General features: G+C 38.3%; 1 protein-coding gene across 1 annotated transcript in view; it reads right to left on the bottom strand.

Moving 5' to 3' along the window:
• Positions 1–18,142, bottom strand: part of KCNB2 (potassium voltage-gated channel subfamily B member 2) — a 434,590-nt gene that overhangs the window by 406,092 nt on the left and 10,356 nt on the right. The gene's annotated exons all lie outside the window — the stretch shown is intronic.

Raw genomic sequence — 18,142 nt, 5'->3', positions numbered from 1 at the left:
CCATTGCCTGACTGTGTTCAAACAGACCCAGGTCTACATGTCAGGAACGCATAGGGGAAACTCCTGCCCTTTAGGAGGTTGACAAGATGGCCTCCAAGGTGCCTTCTGTCACTGGGATTCCATGTTTCTATGAGACTTCTGTGTCTACATTTTCCATGGGACAGATGAAGAACGAAAAAAAATTCTCTTTGGTCAATTTTTTAAGTTTTAAAATTTTTCAGAAGTGACTTTCTACTTCTCGGATTGCACTCACACCCAGGAAAGATATTCAAGCTAGGAAAGCTAGTATGATGGAATTTCCACCAATAAAAGAATAAAGAAAAATACAAGTAAGGGATAAAATGAAAGAATGCATGCTTTTCCAAAATGTAAGCTTATACCCTTCAATAATGGTTGTTTCCTTTTCTAAATAATATAATGCATTGCCATGTACAAAGGAATAATTGCACAATAACGAAACTGTAAGCAGAGCATAATTTGGGTTGGGAGAATAATTTAAGGTGGAAGGTACAATCTTCTCCAATATATTCTAATCACAATACATAGGTGGCCATATGCTATGGTCTAAATGCTTACGTCCCCTCAAAATCCTGTGATATCAGGAGGATATTTGGGGGTGAGTAGGTCATGAGTGCACAGCCCTCACCAGCGGGATCGGTGTCTTTTAGAAAAAGGCCCCAGATAGCTGCCTTGTCCCTTCCACCATGTGAGGACCGAGCAAGAAGGCACCATCTGTGTTATTATCTTTTATTTACAGATAAAGAATTTGAGGTTCAGAAAGGTAAGTTCCTTGCTCAAGATGATACAACTAGTAAGTTCTGGCTCCAGGATTCCAACCCAGAAGGAGCCCTCACCAGACACTGAATCTGCCGGCATGTTGGTCTTAGGTTTCCCAGCCACCAGAAATGTGAGAAATAGATTTCTGTTGTTTATAACTTACCTAGTCTAAGGCATCTGATAGGAGCATCCTTGAACGGACTAAGATACCCCACCTTCAGACTCAAAGGAGATCACTGCCAAAATTTACCTTAAGATACTTATCATAGCTACAACCAGAGCCAGAGGTATCTTTTCTTTATCTGACTACTCACATTCAAAATACTGTGTTCTAGATTCTATCATAAAAAAAGTTTCCAACAAATCAATAGTATTAATGGTACTAATTTAAATGTTTTAATTTGCCATGAGTAATTGTAGCTTGACTTTTTTCTCATTCATTAGAGAAGGCAAGAAGTTCCCTGAACTATAGACATTGCCATCTCCACATTCCTTATGAATAATGTTTTCTATCCACCAGTGTCATCAGCGAGGATCATTAAAAGTATTTTTTAAGCATCCATCTGTGTATGGCATGTTATAAATATTCCTCCCCTTTCCCCTACATCTTATCTCAATCTATCATATGTCTCTGGCAAAAAAAGCTAGGGAGCTACCACAATAATAAATAATTAATGGCAAGAATGTAAGGCAGATGGACAGAATGACCTACTGGCATCTATGAATCTTGGGATGTTACAGTTATGGCTAGTAATATAACTTAGCACAATTTGATAAGAAAACATCAAAGCATTTGGAGAGGAAAATGAACTCATTGATTTCTACCAACATTTTCTAAAATAACAATGTGAAAATTAGGGACTACAGATGGACCAAATGAAGCCTTGAGTTCATGTGATTTGTTCCAGATGATACAGTCTTGAAATAAACAATTTGAAAAACTGTGTGGAAAAATATAAAAACTATGGTTACAATAGTATAATAGGAAGTATTACTTAGGACCAAGGGAGAACATATTAAAAAATAAATGATAGCTATGGTTGTCATTGAAAGTAATGCTGTGATTAAGAGTTGTAAAATTCTGGATTCTTTTTCCCTTTTTAAAGTTCTTCTTGAATGTTGTTTTTTTTTCATTGTTTTTTTCTTCAAGGAAAGAACTCGTTATTCTAGATTTAGAAATGGTGATATTTAAAGCAGTCTTTTTCATCTTTGCAAGCTCATATAGTCAAAATTATAATAAAGGAACATGTCAGGATACAATAAGCTATTGTAATGGGATTCAGGTTTACAATTTAGATTTTATTTCAGCTTAAGATCAAAATGCCCTTAAGTAAAATTTACATTTCCTAGAAGATACGGATATTCTTAGAGTTTTATCTGAAGGAGAGCCAAAATGATCTCATCTGCTTTGTGAATTGTTAATGATTATCATTGTCATCACCTACCAAATATTAAGTGATTATTATATGCAGCCACTGTGCTTATCTCACTTAATTCTCGCTACTTCCAAACCTACTTTAGGGTGGGTGTTATTATCTTTTATTTATAGATAAAGAATTTGAGGTTCAGAAAGGTAAGTTCCTTGCTCAAGATGATACAACTAGTAAATTCTGGCTCCAGGATTCCAACCCAGGATTATCTTAATCCAAAGCTCATGTTCTTAACCTTCTAAGACACTGGGAATTTTCCTTTAATTGCAAGATTCTGGATGCCCATGATAACTAAGTGGAAATAAGAGATCAACATTGAGAAATACTTCTAGAATAATATAGAAAGGAAGAGAGAACCCTAAATAATTTCTATAACAAAAGTTAACATTTAGGCCTAACTGGCATGTATAAAATCCATTACATATCACAATTATCTTATGCATAGAGATGGTAGGATTGCCACTGTTTTCCAGCTCTAATTTTTCAAAACCATAAATTTTAGTATGTGACTTTCAAAAGTAATGCTATTAGCCTTAGTATTCAAGATTTATGGCAAAGATAAATATTTTTTAAATATTAAAATGTATAAAATTCATGGTCATTGCAAGGGGTCCGCTCTAACTGGGCAAACACCACCAGAGCATTTATACCATCTTCTCAGGTTCTCTTCAGCCTCGGGGCTAGTAATCAAGGTTTCTGTTCCAAATTCTTCCCATTTGACTTTGCTACCTCACAATGCCAAAAGTAAATACAAAATTAAAATGATAGAAGAGAAAAAATGTGAAGCAAGAGTAACCTATTTCATACCCAGTTAAACCTATAAATACTGGTGAGTTGAACATAATTATTAATGATTCCCGGCTACAAGTCTATAATTTCTATGATTTCAATAAGGGTCAGAATGAGAAAAGGCCATGAAATATAAATAAGAAATACTGATTTAGATACATCACTCCATTTTCATTCCTTCTCTTCATTCCAAAACAATGTTACCTGACTATCATTACGTAATAAGTACAGGGGATACAAAATTATGTAAAGTAGGCCTTGCTCTCAAGAAACCCACAGGATTATTGCAAAGAATGTTATAAGAACTTTTGGATTTATGCTTCTAGCATGTATTTTTTAGGCCCAGATAATATTAAGCACTTGAATATTTATTTAAATAGCACCTAGTTGAAGTTTTCTAGCTGATTTAAATATATTGCTCTAGGGGAAGTAAACTTAATATAAAATACCAGAAAATGACAGATATTTTAATTCATGGGGCTTTGTGAAATATAATCTACATTTATGGGAGCTACAGCCTTAGCTACCAATTGTAATTTTAAAAACTCTCTGAAATTTTATTAATTTATTAGTGCATTTGGCAAATATTTATTGAGCATCTATTACATTTCAAGCACTGTATTCTGTTATAAATGCCTGCAAGAAAGTGGCTCTCTAGATTTAAAACTCTTTCTATAATGCTCTACTTTAGCTGAAAATCTATGATTACAAATTATGTTTATTATGCTAGAAACCAACTCTTTTGCTGGGCCTGAATCAAACCAGAAGCCAAGTTTAAGAAGTAGCTTCTTAACAGCTTCTAAGCTTTCTATGTGCACTCTTTCTATAAAGCCTTGGATTTAGAAAAAGGATTCCAAATTTAAAATGACATTTATCTCAAAAGTAAATCAATATTTAATGATAGTCTGATTAATAATCATGATTTTATGAACTTGGAACATTTAGCATGAAAGCACCAAGACACATTTGTTCTAAGCTATTCAGACTAGGAAAAAAATAGTAAAGATGGACCTTTTCTTTCTAAATGTTACTGTACCACATTCTTATTTTGGTATTACCTCCTTGGAAAGCTTTTTATTTGTGAAGAGTAGGACAAAGAATTTCAAGAATCAGACAGTCACTTTCAAAGGATTAAAAGAAGCTACAATGTTATCTAGATGATAAACCCTAGGACAATACCTTACAGTCTTCATATAATTCATATTGAATCTATTATATATGATAAATCTCCAAAATGTCTTCATTGAGGTGAAATTGTTTTTCATTTTTTTGTTCTGATTTTTGTTAATGATCTGAACTGATAGAACAACTTTTGTAAATAAGCACCAACAGGAAAGACAAGATGGCTGATGAGAGACACCAGCTATTAGATCACCTCAGATAGAAGGAAGTTTTAGATGACAAAGAAAAAAAATAAACAATCATACACTGGGTATAATTCTGAGGGGAAAGTCCCACAATCTACAAGAGATTCTACAAGAGAGAAAGTTGTGGAGCAGAACAGGAAGGAGCGAGGAAATCAGCAGAGAACAAACTCTAAGAGGCCTAGAGTCCAGCAAAAAAGGCTAGGTGGAGCAGCTTGTTTCTTCCTCCCCCATCTCTGACTGGTAGTCAGCAGGCTCTTGAGCTGCAGGAGAGCCTATCTGCTGTCATGAGCCCCAAAGCTGCTACAGCCAGTAAACTAGAGCTCCGTGAAGACAAGGCACCAGCCTGTTAGCCCCCTTGGGGCATTTCCTGTCACCATGAACCTGAGCCAAGATGGCAGGTGCTATGTTGCTTTTCCATACACTGTACATCTTTGTCCTCCCCGGAGAGCTTCAGCCCTCCGGTTTTCATCTTGTTCATTCCCACATAAACATTTCCCAAGTCCAGCCCAGAATGACAAAGCTACAGCTGTTTAGCATGAGTTCAGGTCTGAGGTTGGTGGGATCCAGGGAATCTGCGTGACCCCAGAGCCTGGATATCCCAAGCAGGTTGCCTTCTGGAAACGGGGAAAGGTGAGCAGAGTGCTAGCTTTTCTCCATATATACCAGACCCTTTTCTTCTCCTTCCCCTTCCCTCCCCTTGGCTGCAGAGAGGGATGATTGAGCCACGGTTATCAGGAGCTGCTGCTTCTCCCCCGTTAGTAAATATATCACATTGGGGCTTGCAGAGACAGGGTCTCAAACCTTTCCTTTTAAAGACCTGTAGAGGAATAAGGAGTAATTGGACTATAAAGTCCCTGCTCACTGGCATTTCCTGGTCCTGCTTGCCTGGCTGCTCCATCAGAGCAGGGCACACCCCAAAGTGCAGGAAAATCAAACCTGCTTGAGCACTCCATAAGCGGCTTGGGACCAGCATGTTTCTCCTTGGCACAATTAGGGAGTGATCTTTGGGAACTTGGGGACCTCCCACCAGGCCAGACCCTCTATCCCCAAGACTCAACTGTGTTGCTTGGAGGCATGAAGGGAGATTTATGAACTAATCTTGGGAGGTAAGTAAGCTCATGTGGGCAGAATTAAAAAGAGAGTTCAGTGTGGGTCCCAGCCACAGCACACTAATAGAGCACCCTCCCCCTACAAGAAGGCTGTGTCCTCAGCCCAGGGCAGGCTCTTGGACAGAGAAGCTCTCAACCTCTACCACCAACGTGGGGGCTCACTCTCAGCAGATGCCAGAGGAAGACCCCAGAGCAGGGGAGGGGGGAGAATAGCAAAACCTGCTCCTGATAGCCAGACTGTGAACCTCAGATTGCCCTGCATCCACAAGCAGGCTTTCTGGTTGGGTGGAGCCACTTCAGCCTTTCCCTGGCAGCTTTCTCCAGAAGCTGGGAACAGACCTGGACTCCTGTTGAAACAGCCATCTTACCGGATTTTGTGGAGCCTGAGGGTAAACTTACTTAACCTGTCCCTGTCCAGCCTCACTACCCCACCTACCTCTGTGGTGGTGGAGAATAAAGATTCACCATGAAGTTCCAGAAACCCACCCATCACCTGGGGCATTCAAGTGCTTATCCTAAGGAGCTAAAAACAGTCACAAGTCCCCAAAACAATGCAGCTTCTTCCTTCCAGCAAGTGCCACCTACTGACAGGGAGGTCAATTTGCATCATTACTGACTCAATCATACAGGGTGTGGTTGATTCTTACACACAAGCACCATCTATTCTCAGAGATTAAATTGGAAATGCCAGTACAATTCACACCATTAAGAAACCATAAGGCTGCCAGGCACAGTGGCTCACGCCTATAATCCCAGCACTGTGGGAGACTGAGGAGGGAGAATTGCTTGAGCTCAGGAGGTCGAGACTTGTCTGAGCAACAGTGAGAACCTGACTCATAAAAAAAATGAAAAACCCAACCAGACACTGAGGCAAGCACCTATAATCACAGCAGCTTCTAGAGGCTGGGGCAGCAGAATGCCCACAGCCTAAGTCAGAGGTTGCAGTGAGCTCTGATTGCACTCTGCTCAGGGCATAGGGTGGCACTCTGTCTCAACAACAACAAAAACGATAAACCATAAGGCTGGGGAAAGAGAAAGAACTTCAGAGATCCCCATTTTCCTCACCAAAGTGAATCTTTCCACACACATACCTCAACCACTGCTATAGCCTACAAACAACTATCAACTGAGAAAACCACCACACTAAGGATACCTATTACCAAGACATCCATCCAGAGCCTAGATTACCATCAAAGTACCCAGAGGCAAAACCAAAGGTTCTTACCCAACATATGCTATAGAACAGACACTCCTTTATAAGTGAGGGGAGGAAAATCCCCATCTACACACATAAGAATCCAAAAATAAGATGTGGCAGCTTCCACAGATAAAATGAAACTCCAGCATTATGAAAAATAAGAGTTAAAGGACACTCCTGAAAGGAAATACCAACTCTGTAGCAATGGATACCAACTAAAATAAAAATACTGAAAATGACAAATAAAGAATCCTAAATATGGATTGTAAGAAAACTCAATAATATTCAAGACAAAATGGAAAAACAACTCAAAAGAAATCAGAAAAAAAAAATTAAGGAAATGAATGAAAAATTCACTAAAGAGATGGACATTTAAAAAAATGGAATTTCTGGACATGAGAATTTCATTTAAGGAAATATAAAACAGAGTAGAAAGGAGAAGAAAGGATCTCAGAGCCTGAGGACAACTCCATTGAATTAAATCAGTCAGCCGAAAATAAAGAGTAGAGAATTAAGAGAAATGAACAAAGCCTATAAGAAATAATGCGATTATGTAAAATGGACAAATGTAAGAATTATAAGCATCTATGAGGGTAAAGAAGAAAATTCACAAAGGCTGGAGTACATAGTTGAGGGAATAATTGAGGAAAACTTCTCTGATTTTGCTAAAGTACAAGAAGCTCAGTGAAGACCTGGTAGATTCATTGCAAAGAGGCAATCACCAAGACACATAGTCATCAGACTGGGCAAAGTCATTATGAAGGAGAAATTTCTGTGAACCACAAGGTGAAAACATCAAGTAACTTATAAAGGAAAACTCCATAGGCTAACTGCAGAATTTCCAACTGATCATACAAGCCAGAAGGGATTGGTGCCCCATCTTCGGTCTTCTTAAACAGAACAACTGCCAACCTAGAATTTTGTAACCTGTAAAACTAAGTTTCATGTATGAATAACAAATAAAGATTTTTCTAGAGAAGCAAACATTGATGGAATTTGTAAAGACCAGACCTGCCCTCTAGAAAATTGCCTGGATCAGCACAATAGACACCCACCAGTATAAAAACACCCTAAATCTAAAGCTCATATGAAACAGTAGCACAAGAGGTGAAACAATCCAATAAGGTATGACAGAACAGCATCATACCTATCAATTCTATCAATCAACATGAACAGTTTAAATGCCCAATTCAAAGAGATATAGGCTGGTCGAATGGATGAAAACTATAACCCAAATATCTGTTATCTACAGGAAACACATCTAACCCACAAGGACTCATACAAACCCAAGGTGAAGGAATAGAAAAAATATTCCATGCAAATGAAAACCAAAAGAAAGCAGGTGTAGCCATTTACATATCAGATACAATTGAATTTAAATAAAAAATAATAAAGACAGACAAAGAGTCATTATATAATGGTAAAGGGAGCAATTCAACAAGAAGATATAACAATCTTAAATATTTATGCTAACACTGGAGCACCCAGATTCATAAATCAAACCCTACTAAGCAGGGAGAGAAACAGCAACATCATAATTGTCAGGGACTTCAAATCCCATTGACAGAGCTAGACATTTCATTGAAGAAGTAAATAAATGAAGAAACATGGGCTTAAATAGGACTCTAGAATAAATGGGCTTAACAGACATTTATAGAACTTACCCCCAAATTATTGAACATACATTCTTTTCATCAGCACACAGAACATTCTCAAAGACTGATCATATCATAGGCCACAAAACATTATTTCAATAAAATTTAAAAAATACAGAAATAATACCATTTGTCTTTTAAATCACACTGGAATAAAACTACAAATCAACTCCAGTAGAAGCCCTCAATAGTACATAAAGTCACGGAAATGAAACAAACTGCTAAGTGAACAATGAGGGTCAATAATGAAATTAAAAGATTCCTTGAACTGAAGCTATCAAAATCTAGGTCAGTCCTAGGGGGAAATTTCATAGCCTTAAATGCCTACATCAAAAAAGAAACAAAGATCATAAATCAACAGATCTCAAGGAAAAAGGAAAGGAAGACCAAACCAAATCCAAAGGCAGCAGAAGAAATAACAAAGGTCAAAGCAGAACTAAATGAAATGGAAAACAAACATGATACAAAGAGTTTATGAAGAAGGTCCCAGTGGCAACCACAGAAACAACAAAAATAAATGGCATTTGATTAAATGACAAAGCTTCTGCACAGCTAAAGAAATAATTAACAAAGCAAATAGATAACCCACAGAATGAGAGAAAATATTTGCAAGCTATATATCTGATAGAGGGTTAATAACCAGAATCTACAAAGAACTCAAGCAAATCACCAAGAAAAACCCAAACAAGCCCATTAAAAAGTGTACAAAAGACATGAACAGACGCTTTTCAAAATAAAATAGACAAATAGGTAATAAACATGAAAAAATGGTCAACATCACTAGTCATCGGGGAAGTGCAAATTAAAATCACAATCAGATATCATCTTACCACTGTTAGAATGGCTTTTATTAAAAAGTTCAACCACAATAGATGCTGATATGGATGCAAAGAGAAAGGAATGCTTATACACTGTTGGTAGAGCTGCAATTTAGTACAACCTTTATGGAAAATAGTATGGAGCGTCCTCAAAAACTTCAATAGTACTACCATTTGATCTAACAATCCCCCTACTGGGTATTTATCCAAAGGAAAATAAGTCATTTTATCAAGCAGACACCTGTACTTGGATGTTTATTGCAACACAATTTGCAACTGCAAAGGTGTGGAATCAACCAAAATGTCCAGAGGTTCATGAATGGATTAATATATACTATGAAATACTACTTAGACGTGGGAAAGAGTGAACTAAGGCCTTTTCCAACAATTTGAATGCAACTGGTAACCATTATCCTAAGTGAAGTATGGGAAGGACAGGAAAACAAACGCCACGTGCACTTGCTATTAAATTTGAACCAACCAATGAGCACGCATGTGCACAGAGGGAAGTAAAACTCAGGGGAAATCAAGTGGAGGGAGTAGGGAGAAGGGATGCTTAAAAAACTAACAGGTACAATGAAGACACCTGGGTGATGAGAACACTTATAAAACCCTGACTCGAGCACAACAAAAGCTGTCCATGTAACCAAAAACATTTGTACCCCTATGATATTCTGAAATAAAAATAAATAAATAAATTGAGATTCAACCTGAACAGTAAATTAACTTTCTATGAATTACAACTTGGGATAGAAGGGAGCAAACTAGTATGTGTACATTATTGAAAAATATTTTGAAATCCCACAGTCCAAGTTTCAAATCATAGCTCTTCACCTACCAGCTATGTGGACTTGCACCTCAGTTTCTTCAGATGAAAAATGGGGAAAAAAAAATAAGACCTGTTAAACAATCTGTGAAGCTGAAATGGGATAATTGGGAAAGGCCTGGCATAGAGCCTCATTCAGAGAAGTTCTACCAATAAAAGTCAGTTCCTTTCTGTCTTCTATTCCTCCAACGTCTACAAAGAAATTGCTAGAAATAAAAGGGAGGTATTGATTATCCATTAAAATCCATTCTACTTTCCTAGTTCCCTGGATATTTTTTGACATTTTAACATATGGGGGAAATAAAAAGAAGGCTTTTTAAAAAATGTTCAAATACCATAGAAAGCTGAAATGTTTCTATACCCACTAATATCACAATTATCCAAATTTATTTCTGAGTGGCCCTGATTTAAAATAAATCTTTGTTTTACTTTTTACAAATCGAAACAGATTTTATTCATGTATTTTTCATTTAGGACAGGGAAAATATTATCTTTCACAAGAGTAATTTTACTATGATGTACTATTTTGTGCCTGAAAATTCATTTTTAGATTTTTTTCATATTGCTGCTAAAATGTGCAGTTAAATGATTCTCAGTCCAATATGATGCATCAAATTCTACCAAAATTAATCTCTTAAGTATAAAAATGAAATCTGTTTGCCTCACGTTCCTACCACTACACTAAGAGGTACATTAAAAAATAAAAATAAAGGAAAAAATTAAGCACAATGGAAAAGAAATCAATATGCAAAAGAAAAGGAACTTGGTAAAGGACACAGTGTTTGTAGGGGTCATGTGAGAGGTCAGTAAGGAAAGTAGAATAGGGGAAAAAAGAGCAAGAAAGAGAAGAGTGGACGGTGCAAAGCAAGAGGTCCTGCTTGGGAAAAGTGGGTGTGAGAAAGCGTTTAGGGTCATATTACACAGGTACTTAGAAAGATAAAGTTTGACATTGGTATACTACTTTATATTTCACACAGCGCACACAAATAAGGAAATGCCTTCGATAAAGAACAATTCCTATACATAGACAGGAACAAAAGAGACCATTCAAATCCCTGGAATAGGATGTTCCTGGGAGATGCTCATCAGAGTCAAAACAGGCTCGGGCACTAGAGATGACTTATATGCTAACATCTGGTAAACTGGAGGCCAACGCTGGCTGTAGGTGAATGTATCCAGAATTTAAACTATACTGTTTTTAAAACTTAGCATTTCCTAAAGTAGTCATGGTAATAATAGTCTAGACCAGTGAGAATAAATATGAGAGAATTTTAGGTTTGAGAGGATTTTAGGTCTGCCATAAAAATTTTTAAAGATTATTAATTAAATTATTTTCTAAAGTTTAAAGCACAGGAATTATAATCTTTTTTCAAACTCTTTTGTAAATTTTTGATCAACATAATTTAAGTGTGCTGTGGAAGGTTAACTATAGGTTCAAGTGTGCAGTGAAATACAATAGGTTGAAAAACACCCGGCTAGACCTATACCATCTAGTATGGTAGCCACTAGCCACACGTGGCTGCTTAAATTTAAATGCACTTTAAATACATTTGAAATTCAATTTCTCAGTCTGACAAGTCACATTTCACACATTCACAAGCTCATGTGACTAGTTGACTATGGCATTGAACAACACAGACCTAGACCATTCCCTGGTCACATCAAGTTCTATTGGAAAGCAGGCATCCTTCTACACTCTCTTTCCTGTGATGTTAGGAGGCTGAGTTATGGTCTTAAATACAAAGTTAAGTTCTATTCTTACGAAGAATAAGAGAAAAATTCTACTGAAAGCACCATGTTTCTCTTTGCCTATATCTCTATCCACTAGCCACTGCCACACTCACCAGTGGTAGACTATGTGCCTCCACCTACAAACTCTACTCCCATCTAGATTCCTAGGACCTCCTGATCCTCTTTGAGAAGAAGATAAAAAAGTAGGTGAGTTAAATGGTGCAGGGCCATAGCCTGCTGGTTTACCATCAGGCAAACCTGCTCTGGTCCTATTCTGGCCTACCCTCCACAGCAGTTCTTGGGAACTGGGCTCCCGGTGTAAAAAGAGTGTAAAAGGATGCCTGCCCTGCTCTGGGAGCCAAGGAGATGACTTTGAGTGACTTCTGACTTGAGAACAGAGATAAGGGTAAGAATTAATTTGGTGAAAGTGTGAAGGGAGAGCATCCCAAGCAACTATGCATGAAGGCCGTCTGGCAAGTAAGCTTGGACACCTCAGATGAACTACATTGAAGTCAGAAATTGCAGCAGAAAACAAGAGGTGAGCAGTGCCTGAGATGATGCTGGTGGAAAGGGGGCAGACTGTCCATCGCCCACTGTGTACAACAGCCGTATGCTAGTGATGCTCTGGGAAATGAAGGAGGACTGGGGGACCCCTTCCCAGTTAAAGATTCAGCCTTTATCCCAAGAAAAGTGGGAAATCACTTTTAAACATTTTAAGTAAATGAGCAACATGATCAGGTTTGCAATTTGTAAAACAAAATAAATAAATAAAGCAAAGTACAAACGTAATTGAGAAGGCAAGAATAGAAGCTAAGAGTCCAGTGAGGAAGCTGTAGTGAAAGTCCAGGAAAGTGTGGTTGGTAGTTTGGTAATAGCCTAAGAAAGAGTCCTGTCCACTGTGGCTGGATCCCTTCATTGATAATGTGACCATCACCTGGTTCTCCTGAGAATGAAGATGTCTAAAGTGGATGGACTCCTGTGTGCCACTTGCAAGAGACTTCATCCTAAACTCTATGTCCCCACAAACCACAGCATTCTTTATGTGTATGGGGCTGGGCCATTTTAATCTGCCTGCCTGTCTGTCTCTGCCTTTCCGAATCTCCACATATGGCCAGACACCTTTCCCCATATTTGGCCAGGATATCTCCTGATACTCTGAAAGTCTAACTTCCTATCTATTGGGACAAGCACAGCCACAATTCTCTACCTGCTGATCTCCTTTTAGGCTGGATTTTCCTGTTAGAAAATTAAAAGGGGCATGTAAAAAGAACCAAATATCTCAAGACCTAGAGTCTGCAGAAATTAACACAAGTGGCCAAAGGCAGAACACTAAATTATCTCTGAGAAATGACAACAGCATAATGGGTCAACTCCCCCCGATTTAGCATGCCATAGCTGCATGCTTCTGCTCCCCTTCCCTTCCAAAATAGTTCCCAAGCCAAAGAATCATCAGTCATTGGGCCTATGGCAGACTCACTGAAATTAGCACTAGAGAGGACCTGGGGGTTCCAAGTTTGCTTTCGGACAGATCGTAAGCCGCATGCGGGTAAGGACTAGGTTTGTTTAACCTCATGGCCTAGCAGAATGCTCTCCATCTGAAAAGTGCTTACTAAATATTTTCTGAGTGCATTTTTAAAAGCTGGCTACAATTGTGAGCCAGTTAAGAGTATGAGAAGCATTAAGACCTCCTGGGAAAGAATTGCTTCTTGGTTTCAGAATAAAACCATAATGGATCGTTTGGCTCCTACAGGCAAATGTCCTTGTGGAAGTCAGAGACATACAAGAGTTACATTGTCCTGCATAATAAACTACCTCTGACTTTTAGAAAGTCACTTTAAGAAAGGACAGTGGGAAAATTCTGGATGAAGAGATGGAAGTATCTAGAGGCAAAGAGACCTGGAAAATGTCTGGTATCAGGGCCCCAGTGAGATATAGACAAGTGTTAGAATCCCTGTGATGAGAAATGGTAAATGTGTTTCTAAAAGCATTAACATCTAACATTTAATTAGAATTAGTTTCTTGTCTATGCTATTATTACCATCCTATATCCCAAAGCACATAGTCAGAGTCTGTTATATACAAGAGCATTATAAAAGTGGTGCTTTAGAGAATGAAGGTAGATGTGTCTCCCAAGAAGATGTTCCAGAAGACTGAGTGGAGAGCCCAAGAGAAAACAGGCAGGCAAAGGGAGAGATGCCATTCATATTACGGATTAACTAGGGGGTGACAATAATACAAACATTCCCACCCTCAACTTGTTTTTGAAGAAAGATGACAACAGCAGGAATGGCTAGCTGTCTATTTAAATCTGTGCTTCACCTTCATAAGGGAGAATTGTCACTGAGAAGTTGAGCCAGGGATTACATTTCCCAGCCCCCTGGCATCTAGGTGGGGCTCTTTGACTAGGTCTCAAAAGTGGAATATAAGCAGAAGTGTTGTCACATCTGACTCAAGATGTTTAAGAGGACGTTGTGCCTTTTCTGATCTCTCTCTCTCTTTCCTTGATAATTATGTCAAATCATGAACATTCTGGAGTTTGTAACAGCAGTTATCATTATCATAACTTACCTTTTTTTTTAAATTTCAAAATACAAAGTGTCCCCTTAAGTTTGCCCATAAAGTTGTCTCTTTACAGAGAGGTGCTGACACATAAAGAATATTTCAAAATAATACCTTTTAAATACTTTGTGATAAATACTTTGTAAATAAAGGTACATTTAGCTATCATTTTCCCTATGTATGGGGACTTTACAGGCCATCTTTGGAACACACTGTATTAAAGGGATATAAATGTTTTTGTTACATGGATATCTTTACAATGCTTAAGTCAGGGCCTTTAGTGTGCCCATCACCCAAATAGTGTTTATTGTACCTGACAGGTAGGTCTAACTTATCTTGAATTGATACCTTGTGGGGTGTGTGTGTGTGTATTCCACAAAAATGTGAAAATATGGCATTGGACATCAGCAAGGAGACAGACACAGCAGATGAGAGGCCTGGACCATGCTGTCCCTTGGCAAAACTGTGATTACTTAAGAGGGCAGATCTATAGCTTTGGAGGAAATGGTTGGAAAGAGCCAGCATGTTAGAGCATAGTGGTTACTCCTCACTGCCCACCACAAGGTATTACTGAATAATTCATGACCTCAGGAAAGAAGGGCCAGTTTGAGAACAGAGGTAAGGCAGAAAAGCCAAAGTGTAGAAATCTGAGACCTCATGAAACTGGAACAACCTACTGCTTTAGAGACGAAAATAACAATGAAAAAGGTTTTGAGTGACAGAAGTCCTTTATGACTTCCTAGTTAAAGTGACTCAGCCTTCCAGTAAAGAATTTTTTTTCTTTTTTTTGTAGAGACAGAGTCTCACTGTACCGCCCTCGGTAGAGTGCCGTGACATCACACAGCTCACAGCAACCTCCAGCTCTTGGGCTTATGCGATTTTCCTGCCTCAGCCTCCCGAGCAGCTGGGACTACAGGCGCCCGCCACAATGCCCGGCTATTTTTTGTTGCAGTTTGGCCAGGGCTGAGCTTGAAGCCACCACCCTCGGCATATGGGGCCGGCACCCTACAGCTACAGGTGCCGCCCCCAGTAAAGATCTTATTAATGAAGTTACTTAACCACTCAAGCCTATTTTGAGATGACCCCAACATAATTACTCCATATGTGGGTAGTTGAGATGCAAGCAAAGGAATGAAGTAGGTTCAAAAATTATGAATAAGAACCTTCATTAGTTAGTAGTTAGTAGCATAATTGACAGAAAGCAAATAGATATGTAACCTATGAAGATTTTGAGGGAATATTATTGTCAAAGAAATTAAGAGGGAAACTTAAGAAAAAAGAAAGAGAAACAGTGACTATAAAATGACCTATAGGCATCTAGACTTGGACTGTGAAAAAGAAGGCTGAGGAAGTATCCTAAGTTTCAGGAAGCACACTTCTCAATGTCTATTTTGGATGTGGCCATACAGAGTAGTGAACAATGAGGAACCTCCCAGAGGGTGGCCAGGGCTACTGGGAACAATGAACAAAGGTGTTCTTCCACGATAGCAAATCAGCATCTAAAAAAGAAATTTGCTCTATTGCCAGAACAGGGGTTCTTCAACAATTTCTAGTAAGATCTATTCCACGTTGTGGGACAATGACTAGTCTATGTCTCCCACTCTTCTCATTCAAGGTTTGAATGCAATTATTCTAACCTTGACCCTCATTGTACAGGCATACCTCAAAGATCTCGTGGGTTCAGCTCCAGACCACTGCAATAAAGCAAATATTGCAACAAAACAAGTTAGACAGTATTTTTTTGTTTCCTAGTGCATATGAAAGCTGTGTTTACAAAGTACTGTAGTCTATTTAGTTTGCAATAGGTTGTGTATAATGGAATATATACTAAATTAAAAATACTGTATTGCTAAAAAGTGCTAATGATCACCTGAGCCTTCAGTGGGTCATAATGCTTTTGCTGGTGGAAGGTCTTGCCTGTTGATGCTGCTGACTGATAAGGTAACTGAAGGTTAAAGTGGCTATGTTGATTTCTTCAACGAAGACGACAATGAAGTTTGCCACAGACTGTTCAGAGGTCTCCATAGCATGTGATGCTGTTTGATAACATTTTACCCACAATAGAACTTCATTCAAAATTGAAGTCAATCCTTTGAAACCCTGCTGCTGATTTATCAACTTAAATCTGTTTGATGCTATAACATTCAATAATGTTACAGCAGCTTCTCCAAGAGCAGTTTCCATTTTAAGCAGCTACTTTGTTGGCTCATCCAAAACAAGAAACTCCTTACCTGCTCAAGTTTGATCATGAGATTGCTGCAATTTAGTCTTATCTCCAAGCTTCTAAAGCTAGTTCTCTTGCTATTTCCACCACATCTGCAGTTACTTCCTCCATGGTGTCTTAACCTTTCAAAGTCATCCATGAGAGTTGCAATCAACTTCTGCCAAACTCCAGTTAATGCTGATATTTTGACCCCCTCTTATGAATCATGAATGCTCTTAATGGCATTTAGAGTGGTGAATCCCTTCCTGAAGGTTTTCAAATGATTATGCTCAGATCCATCAGAGGAATCACTATCTACGGCAGCTACAGCCTTACAAAATGTATCTCTAGAATAATAAGGAATGAAAGTCAAAATTACTCCTTGATCCATGGGCTGTTAACAGGCATGAAAATATTTATCTCCTAGTACATCTTCTTCAGAGCTCTAAGGTGACAAGGTGCATTTTCAATGAGCAGTAGCATTTTGAAAGAAATATTTTTTTTTTCTGAGCAGTAGGTCTCAACAGTGGGCTTAAAATAATTCAGTAAACCAAGCTATAGACAGATGTCCTGTCATTCATATTGTTGCATTTCAAGAGCCCAGATAGAGTAGATTAAGCATAATACCTAAGGGGCCTAAGAGTTTTGAAATGGGAAAACTTAGGATACTTCCTAAGTTCTGATTTCAACTTAAGTCCCTACTGCATTTCCGCTCCTAACAAGTGAGTCAGCCTGTCCTTTGAAGCGCTGAAGTCAGACATTGACTTCTCTTCCCTTGTTAAAGGAAGATAACCTCCCTAGAAAGGCCTAGATGGTATTTCTTCTGACAGAAGGCTGTTTCACCTATATTGAAAAGTAGAAAACAAATTTAGCTAAATCAATGATCAATGATCTTAGCTAAATCTTCTGGATAACTTACTGCAGCTTCTATATTAGCATTTGTTACCTCACCTTATGTTATGGAGATGGCTTCATTTTTACATCTTGTAAACTATCCTCTGTTAGTTTCCAACTTTTCTTCTGCAGCTTCCTCACCTCTTTCAGCTCTCACACGACTGAAAAGATTTATGGCCTCGCTCTGCCTTAGGCTTTGGGTTAAGAGAATATTGTAGCTGGTTTTTATAGCTGGCTTTATCTTCTATCCAGACCACTCACACTTTCTCCATATCAATAACAAGAATGCTTCACTTTCTTACTATTGTGCCATTATTGGAGTAGCATGTTTAATTTCCTTCAAGAATTTTTCCTTTACGTTCACAGCTAGGCTATATGTTTGGTGCAAGAGGCTCAGTTATTGGCCTATCTCAGCTTTAGATAAGCCTTCCTCAGTAAGCTTGGTCATTTCTAGCTTTTGACTTAAAGTGAGAGACATGTGACTCCTCTCTTCCCTGGTACACTAGAGGCCACTGTAAGGTTATTAATTGGTCTAATTTCAGTACTGTTGTGTCTTAGGGAAAAGAGAGGCCTGAAGAGAGGGAAAAATATATGGGAATTACCAGTTGGTGGAGCAGTTAGAACACATGCATGTATTAAGTTTGCCTTATAGGGGCACAGTTCATGGCATTCAAAACATTTACAATGATCACATCAAAGATCACTAGTCACAGATCACCATCATTGATATAATAACAAGAAAGTTTGAAGTAGTGTGAGAATCACCAAAATGTGACACCGAGACAT

Source organism: Nycticebus coucang, chromosome 13 (genome assembly GCF_027406575.1).
Source record: "Nycticebus coucang isolate mNycCou1 chromosome 13, mNycCou1.pri, whole genome shotgun sequence".
Classification (NCBI taxonomy): domain Eukaryota; kingdom Metazoa; phylum Chordata; class Mammalia; order Primates; family Lorisidae; genus Nycticebus; species Nycticebus coucang.
The sequence above is the reverse complement of the archived record's forward strand: the minus strand, read 5'-3'. Positions and strand labels throughout refer to the sequence as shown.